Below are 9,902 nucleotides of genomic sequence, written 5' to 3' on the forward strand. Positions count from 1 at the left end.
GTCAAAAAGAAAAAAAATCTCAAATGTATATAAATAAAGAACCCTGCTCAAGTACTATTACACTTGAGGCAAGAGACAGGGATGCAAAAATAAATAAAGTGAAAAGGTCGTTATTAGTATTTGGCTAAGAAATAGGGCACTTTTTGCTCCTAACAGGTCTCGAGAGCATTTCTCCGATTTTGGATTTGAGCAGTCGCGATAAAGCCACAATGAAATATAACATCATGTCATGTTTTCTAATGTTTATTTTGTGCAGTCAAGATAGCACTGAATAGAGAAAAAGCATCAAAAGCAATTAGTTGGTTAAAAGCAGACAACCGGTTGATTAGAGTTGAAGGACCTTCAACCTCCTCTGATTTACCTAGTTTAGATTCTTCTAGTCCATCGGGCTCTTGCAGTGAGATTGGACACCCTCCAATTTAAGTAGATTTCTCAACTTCTACTTCTACTTTAGATGGAATGGGTAAGCATAGCATTCCAATTTCTGAAATTGAGAAGATAGTGGCAGCTAGCCTTGAAAAGCTCTTATGGACTGATAAGGGTAAAGAGCAAGTGGTGATTGAAGACGATGAAGCCAAGGGAGAGTCAGAAAGAAAGGAACGGGTTGATGACGCTTGGAAAAATGACAAGTTCCTTAAGAAAATGTCTGCTAAGAGGGCTGATATGAGCCAGCCGTCTCAGAAAAATTTGAGAAATTAGACAAGAAGCTTGAGAAGCTGCATGTGTTCATGAAGTCCAAGGGAATGGACCAACATGTGACATCGATGATGATGACGATGAGGAGCTCGAATTGAAGCAAGCTACCCCTGTGACTTATAAAATGCCAAAAGTGGCAAAGTACGACGGTAATGGTGACCCTAAGATGCACCTCATGCAATACAAGTCTATTATGCCATCAAGGGAAATTTTGAAAATGTTCCTGATGTCCTTAATTGGATCTGCCCAAGCTTAGTATTAACAAACTCACAACAGTTTTCCTTAAGGAGTATGCTTTCAATCTCCAAATGAGCGTCACTTTGAGAGATTTAGAAGCAATTGTGCAGAAAAACAACGAGACCTTCATTGATTACATGGCTAGGTGGAGAGCCAAGGTCACTTAAATGAGGAACTGACCTGATACCAAGGAGCAGATCAAGATCTTTATTAAGGGGACTTTACCAACTTTCCGTGAGAAGCTCTATTACATACCATTGATAGATTTTTCACAAGTGTATGAGGTGGAGACCACCATCGAGGATAAGATTAGAGAAGACAAGAAGTATGGAAACCATACTGGAAATTTCAATAAGTCCAGGTTCCAAAGGTCCAGTAAGTCAGCCAAGACTCGAAGCACCAACAAGAACACAACAACTCTCGCTCTAGATTTGAGATCCACTAATGTGCCATAAAGGAGATTCTCCAATTTCGACACTTCTCTCTCTAGAGTATTCGAGAAAGTGAAATCAACGGGTTTGTTTAGATCGCGCGCACCATGACCTCCTCCAAGACCTTTGCCAAAGAACTTTGATCAGAATGTGTAATGCCACGTCCACCAAAGCAAGGGTCACACCACCAACAATTGCTTGTGGTTGAGACATGAAATTCAAGATTTAATTGACAATGGCAAGATTACTGATCCTGAAAAGTCAAGGTCAAGCATGGATAATCCACTTCCTAACTTCTGAAATGAGCCGCCTCTTAAGAATTTGTATATGGTAGAGTCTGGTAAAACTCCCGAGGAGGTTATGGCCGAGTTTGAGGAGGAGGAGGTAGAAAGAGGGAGAGAGAAGCTGTTGGAACAGATCTATATTATGGTCCTAAACGTATGGGACAGTGATGAGGAATGGTTGGATCAAAGTGAGCAAGTTTGAGTTAGGAGCAATGATGAGGTAGTTGTGCATCCCGTTACTCTAGACGTTTGGAGTAGTGAGGAACAAGAAGAAGTGCTATGAACCATATGACCTATAGCGGTCAGATATATCAGCCGGATATGATCAAGCCTAGAGGAAAAAATGAGAAGGCAAGATCATCGGGTGTGCCAAAAGCAGAAAGTAAAGATGATGCTCTGATTAAGCAAATGAAAAGAACCCATGCAAATGTAAGCATGTGTGACCCACTCGTCTCATCAAAACAACACTGAGAAGCTCTGCTGAAAGCAATGGTGGAGATTCCAGTTTCATCATCCATTTCTCTGGCTGATTTTATGGGATTAGTCTAGCGTAATCCCCTCACTATCACCTTTTCTGATGATGAACTTCCTCTCAAAGGAAGGAATCACACCAAAGCTTTATTTATAAAGGCTAAGGTTAAAGAAAGGATCATCGGTAATGTAATGATTAATGACGGTTCAGATCTGAATGTGTGTCCATTGAAACTTTTATCCAAGTTCAAGATGAAATTATCTGATTTAGAACCTTCTGATGTTGTGATTAGAGCATATGATGACTTTAAGAGACAGGTAGAAGGCATTTTCAGAACTTTAATTAAAGTGAGGCCAATCGAAAAAGAGACCGAATTCATTGTTATTGATATCCCCGAACATTTGCCTTACTACTGGAGCACCCATGGTACCATTCATTCGTAGGTTTGCTGTCAACGCTAAACTAGAAAATCAAGTTTCCATTTAATAGTGAAGTCATCACCATACTTGCTGCAAATGAGAGAAACATAGCTACGCTAAATATGGACAAGCAAGTAATCCTCCCATGGACCGATTTTCAAATTGCTGTGCTTAACACTGATATAGGGCCCATTGTCTCCAAAATCATAAAGAGGATGAATTATAAAGAAAGGAAAGGACTTAGAAAGGATCAACAAGGCATCACAGAGCTACCGAAAATCCACATTCAAAGGGACGGCCTAGGCTTGGGATACAAATTAGGAAGCACACTGAAGAAAAAATTGGGCTAGTTGGATATGGATGGACGTTTTGTCCGTTCGAGTGAGCATTCCTCTCCGTGTCTAGTGACAGAGCCATTTGAGCACGAGGGAAAAACATACCTAGGTCTAGAGATCTTTGTAGATGTTATTGAGATCTTGGTAGTTGAGCCCAAAAGACTAAATAGTGAGGAAGAAGAGAAGAAAGAACTCGAAGATGAGGGGGTTGAGGATCCACAAGCAGCTGAGGAGGAAGGAAAGAAAAAAGACAAGGAAGAAAAGGGGCAAGCTGCCCAAGAGAACAAGGAAGAAAAGAATAAAGGAAAGGCAAGCACCAAAGAAGAAGAGGACCCTGTAGATCAAGTTCTAAAGGCGATCTAGGCCGGGCCTGTATAGAGGAAAGCTTTAAAGAAGCTGAAGTCCCTTTTGATGTGATAATTTCTGTTAAGGAAGAATTTGATTGTAATGAACTGTCTATGCTTTTTCAATGAAATGAACTTTAATTTTGCTTACTTGTTTGATGTCTTTCCTGATGGTTCCATTCATCAAGTAATAAGCACATGCGCATATTTGACATTAACTCATCATGCATGCTTGAATTTAATATTTGCACAAAAGAAAAACCACGAATTTTATTAATTGGGCCAAACCTAACGCTAGAGTTAAACACAAAATTTCAAAGTCTACTTATGGAAAAAAAGGAAGCCTTCGCATGGAACTATGAAGATGTGCTAGGGATAGATAAGTCTATAGCTGAGCACACGATTCCTCTATATCCTGAAGCCAAGCCATTGAAATGGAAGAGGAGAAGATTAAGACCATAATTGGTCGGGAAAAATAAAGAGGAAGTGACCAAACAGATAGACATAGGATTTCTAGAAGTGGTTCACTATCTAGAATGGTTGGCGAATATAGTCCCAGTCCCTAAGAAAGATGGAAAGGTTGGAATGTGTATAGACTATAGGGATCTAAACTAAGCATCACCAAAGGATGATTTTCCTCTCCCTCATATTGATGTCTTGATCGACAGTGCAACAATGATGGGATGCTAGTCTATTATTGATGGGTTTGCAGGGTATAACCAGATTCTCATGGCATTGTTGGACAAGGTCAAGACAGCAATTGTGACGGAGTTTGGTACTTTCTACTACTAGGTGATGCCATTTAGCTTGAAGAACACCGGGGTTACTTACCAAAGGATGGCAACTACATTATTTAATGACATGATCCACAGGGAGCTAGAAGTTTATATTGATTATATGATTATCATGACCAAGACACTAGAAGAGCATCCAGTAGCCCTGGAGAAGTTCATGGATAGAGTGATTAAATACAAGCTACGGTTGAACCCGAAGAAGTTTGTGTTTGGCTGACTCTGGGAAAGTGCTAGGATTCATAATAGGACCGTAGGGGATAGAGATCGATCCAGAAAAGATTAAGGCAATCCAAGAGATGGAGCCGTCTAAGACAGAAAAGCAAGTGACGAGTTTTCTGGGAAAGATTTAGTATATTAGTAGATTCATATCAAAGTTGTCTATAATATATGATCTTATCTTGAAGCTTTTAAGAAAAGATCAGCTAGTAAAGTGAAACGATCACTGCCAGATAGCTTTCGACAAAATCAAAGAATATTTTTCAAGTACCCCGGTTTTGTGCCCACCAAAGCCAGGGAAAACCTTAATCCTGTACTTGACAGTGGAAGGTGCCAGAATTGGAGCCATGTTAGCATAAGCTGATGAAGTCGATGCTGAAAAGGGAGTGTACTACTTGAGTAAAAAGCTTCTTCCAAATGAACTAAAATATAACATGATTGAAAGAACTTGCTTAGCAATGGTATGGGCTACTAGAAAGCTTCGACACTATTTTCAATCTTATAAGGTGATAGCGGTATCAAGAATGGATCTGGTCAGATATTGGTATGGAACACCAGCACTAATGGGGAAGTTAGCAAGATGGCTAATCTTGTTGTCAGAATTCGATATTGAATATGCTACAAAGAAAACCGTTAAAGGACGAGTAGTTACAGACTTTTTAGCAGCACATCCAGTTGAAGACAATAAGCAGTGGGAGATTGATTTTCCCAATGAACATTTGAACTTAATAGAAAAAAAGGATGGAAGCTCTGCTTTGATGGTTCAACTCATAGCAAGGAAGCTAGAGTAGGCATTTTGCTAAAGTCTCCATAAGGAGAAGTTATCCCAATGTTGAAGAGATTATAATTCACAATTGTGAATAACATGGTAGAATATGAAGCGTGCTTATTTGGGTTAGAAGCTCTGATTGCAGTTAAAGCTAAAGAAGTTGAGGCTACTGGTGATTCAAAACTAGTCATTGAGCACACTAACGGCAATTGCAAAGTTAAAGAAGATAGGCTGAAACCCTACATTGACTACCTGCACATTGTTATTCAGAACTATAAGAGGGTAACCTTCACACACACAAGCAGAGTAAACAATTGAGTACTAGATGGCTTGGCTAATTTAGCATTAGCATGGGAAGAGGATTCAGTTATGCCTAAAAAGCTGTTTATTATGTCTTCGGGTAGTATCTCGTGTTACAAAGGAGAAAGGATTATTGATATCAAGGAAGAAGGACTACCATGGTTTATAATGTCCTGCATGCCTTGGCTAATTTAGCATCAGCTTGGGAAGAGATTTCAGTTATGCCTAAAAAGCCGTTTATGATGTCTTCGGGTAGGTTCCCATGTTACAAAGGAGAAAGGATTAATCGATATCGAGGAAGATGAATAGCCATGGTTTTATGATGTCCTGCAGTGGATGACTAAAAAGGTTTATCCAGATTCAGCTACTGGAGATGACAGAAGAGCTATACAATGTTTGGCACTACGATTTGCAGCCTTGGATGATCATTTGTACAAAAGAATGTCAGACGAAGTACTGTTAAGATGTGTATCGAGGAAAGAAGCTAAAGAGATTATGAAACAGATCCATACAGGGGTTTGTGGTACCCACATGAACAGAAAAGCGCTAGCTAATAAAATTCTCAGACAAGGTTTCTTTTGATTGAAAGTGGACAGGGATTGTATTTCTTTTATGAAAAAGTGCTTCGAATGCCAAATACATAAAGACCTGGGTCACATTCCACCTTCAGAATTACATCCTTCTATTTTGCCATGGCAATTTGCAGCTTAGGGAATAGATATCATTGGCAAGATCTCACCACCTACTTCTAATGGACACGAATTTATAGTGGTAGTAGTGGACTATTTCTCAAGATGGGTCAAAGCAGAATCATTTAAGAACATCGACGCCAAGCAAATGGCCAAATTCATTGAAAAGAACCTGATCTGGGGATATGGAATCCCTCATCATGTTGTGATAGATAATGGAGTTCAGTTCCAAGTAGAAGTAAAAACACTGTTAGAGAAATATGGAATTGAGCACCATAAGTCTTCACCATATTGACCGCAAGCTGATGGGGCAGTGGAAGCTGCAAACAAGAACATGAAGAAGATGTTGAGAAAAATGGCAATAAATCATTGTGATTAGGCAAGAAAGTTACAGTATGCTTTATGGGGCTACTAAACCACCACTACATTTACGAATGGGGTAAGAACTTATTCTCTAGTCTACGGGATGGAAGTTGTGCTACCAACAGAAGTCAAAGTGCAGTCCTTGTGCATAATGATGGAATCCAAGATTCCAGAATGTTAATGGGCAGAGAATCATTATCAAGAATTAGCACTCCTAGATGGAAAGAGGCTTAATGCCCAGTTCGTGGATCAACTGTACAAAAGGAGGATGGCTAAGCACTTCAATAAGAGAGTTCATCCAAAGCTACTGAGAGTTGGGGATTTGGTTCTGAAATAGATGCGGCCAAACGCTCATGACCCAAGGGGGAAATTCAAGCCTAACTGGGAAGGCCCATTTTTTATCAAGAGAATGTTATCGAAAGGTGCAGTGAAGCTATCAGAAATGGAAGGCAATGAATTTACTGAACCTGTCAATTTGGATAGGCTGAAGAAATTTTATGTATAGCTCGAAACGTTCATGGCAAAGCCCAATTAATAAATTCACCTTTTGTGTGCTTATTAACTTTAAAAGCATGTTATGTTAAGCTTATGTTAACATGAAAATGTTGTGAATCTACCTTGGTGGTCTAGAATAGTAAGAAATATATCAAACATTTTTAAGCAAAAGACATTTCATTCATAATAAGTGCATACACTCATATAATTATTCTATCAGTATTTGTCTAGTACATTTCATTAGAAAATAGGATATGAATATTTAAATGCTAGGTCCTAATAGAAATTTAGCAGTCAACAGATCAGCCGACTCTGAATTAGCACCGGCTCCAGAATAAGCCTGCAGCTAAGAGCGAAAAACAAGTCTGAAAAACGAAAGTATCGGCCATATCAAAAATGGGGACAATTGTGTGACTAGGCCAAGTGGAAATAATGCGCAATAGAAATTGTTGTGTAATAAGGCCACCCTCGAACCTTGTATAATCAGGAACAACCTGATGACGACCGTACTGCCTAACTACTCGGGGGGATAATAAGCCACTGCCATGGTTAAGCCACACAGGGGCACACAGAGGATGTAAGAAGAAACTATGACTCACTCTATGTAACACCAAGGTCAAGTCCATCTGACTCCCTTGGAGGTGAGATCCTAAAAAATAGGAGTCCGGTCTTCGACGTTCTGACCAATTAAATGACAATGATGTCGGGCATAGACTCGCGGCCTACAATCGAACATCAGATGGTCCGATGGTGGATCCATCACTTGTAGCTTCTCAAAAGCACATACCTGCATATGCATTCAAACAAAAGAAGAAAGCTCGTTAAGTCAAAAACCCATAAGGTCGACTTAAGCAAAAATTAGAGCACTAAGAAAGAAAAAGAAAAAAATGAAAAGAAAGCTCGTTAAGTCAAAAACCTACAAGGGCGGCTTAAGCCAAAGTTAGAACACCAAAAAATAATAATTATAAAAAGTAAAAGGAAAAGAAAAATGCATTTACCTATAGTAGAAGCGGACTCCCCATCGGACCGAGTACCGAGCTAGGGTCTCGAGCATGCTCTTTTGACCAATTAAATGTTTCAGCTAGAATAAGTGGAAAGGGCATGCGTCGCCTAACTATCTGCTCAACTATGGGCACTAGCCTAAGGCTGCTGTAGTCGTCAATGCCACTTAGTAGCAAGTACTGATTAAGAATGCAGAGACATACAATTGAAGGCTAGTAGTAGTACGGTCCATACTAAAGGCACGATCAGCAAGCGATCACAAGGGCACAACATCAGCTCCAAAGCCATAAGATGGTATCTCATAAGTCGAGAAACCGAAGACAGGCAGAATCAGTGAAGTAGGGTCAACATCCAGCCAAGGCACTGCAGGAACTTCTTCCACCACCGGTGTTCTCCTAGAAATAATGCTGAGTTTTTCAAACAATGGAAAAATCTCGAAATCGTATGATGAAATAAGTTGTCTGAAGGATCGAAGTGGCTTGTCAACCATTGTAGCAATCTGGTTGAATCTGAATGTTTCGGTAATAGATCAACTCGTTGAGTTCGAATGGTGATAGCAAATCCCAATCTTCGTGGCTAAGACTACGGAATAGTGCTTCAAATGCAGGTGCCAAGGATCGATCCATGGAGAATAGGAAAGAAATGAGAAGTTTGGGTAAGTTTTTAAGTGAAAGCTTCATCTAGAATAAGAGAGAGAGCTTTTAAAGCGTGTAAGTGTATTATGGGCTTTTATAGCAAGAAATGAGAGGACAATGTAACAGCTGGCTGCCACTGCAACACTAGTGGCGCAAGCCATTGCATGTGGCGCAAGCCATAGCATAGTGGCGCACGCTACTGGGTAGCAGTCAGCTGAACAAAGTGTTATTCTGTTGTTTCTTTGATTCTTAAATGCAAAAAAGCAGTACGAATATCATATATAAAGCACAAATACTCTAGCACCACTCAGAAACATGTAAAGAAATTGGCATTTGCCTCCTCATAAATGAAAATAATCATTCTTTATAAAAGCATTCCCTAAATTGAGGTTGAATATAGGAAAGCAAAAATAAAGGAAGAAGAAAACGAGCAAAAATAAGTTGGGGCAGTCGTCTCAAGACATGTTTGAAGCCGTCTCCTCCATGTCCTCGCTACCAGATTACTCGATCTCTTCAACAATAATTGGCCGATAAGTTATGCGACCAGCACGACCACCATGCTAATCTCCCCGACCTCGAGGTACCATGCTAGCTCTCTGTACACATTAATAGATACTAGTAATTACATTGCTTGTATTCGTGGCATTTGCATTGCATGTTTTCTTTTTTGTTGTCTATACTTATTGATATGTGCTCATCAGAGAGCCTCGCCATTGCCAACTTGAGACGCTTCGCTTCATACAGCTATGTGGTCTAAGATAAAGGAAAGGAGGTACTTGGTCCGTGCTCCATCTTATCGACGATGATAGCCGTATCCAGAGCCCTGGAGTTAGAGCCCTCCTCACACGCTTGTCATGCTGCTGCTGCTGCAAGAATAAAACACAGGCAGTGAATAAAAGAGAAACAGATATTGGGGCAAAACCAAGAACAGAATAACAAGAGTGGATGAAATTGACTTGTACTGGAGCATCGTCCTGTCCCTTATCCAATTCCTCCACATCTGCAAAAGGGTTAAACTCGAAAGAAGGAGGGAGACGGACTAGGAGTTGAGTCCGCACAAAGATGGCATAGGCTCCCAGCATAAAAGCAGCCAAGTGGTCCATGGCAGTTGACCCCTCCGAGCAACTGCAATATCCTGCTCTGATCAGATAGATCCGGTGGACAACATATAGTACGGGGCGTCATGAGGCACTCTTCTCTGGTCTGGGCCTAGCTCCCACTCGCACACCCTCTCACCAAGATAGTACATATCATAGAATAATCCTAGAAGAAGGAGCCGTCTGTGCTAATACACTACGACAGCTTGAACGAAGTCAGGTTACTCAGTTACATCACCCCATGGGTACTTCAACATCTTAAAAAAAAAAAAGCAAAAAGTAAAGAGAAGAAAAAATAAAGAATAAAAAAGTGAGAAAAAAAAA

The sequence above is a fragment of the Jatropha curcas genome, chromosome 4 (assembly GCF_041381405.1).
Source record: "Jatropha curcas cultivar XTBG-Jc1 chromosome 4, XTBG_Jcur_1.0, whole genome shotgun sequence".
Taxonomy (NCBI): Eukaryota; Viridiplantae; Streptophyta; class Magnoliopsida; order Malpighiales; family Euphorbiaceae; genus Jatropha; species Jatropha curcas.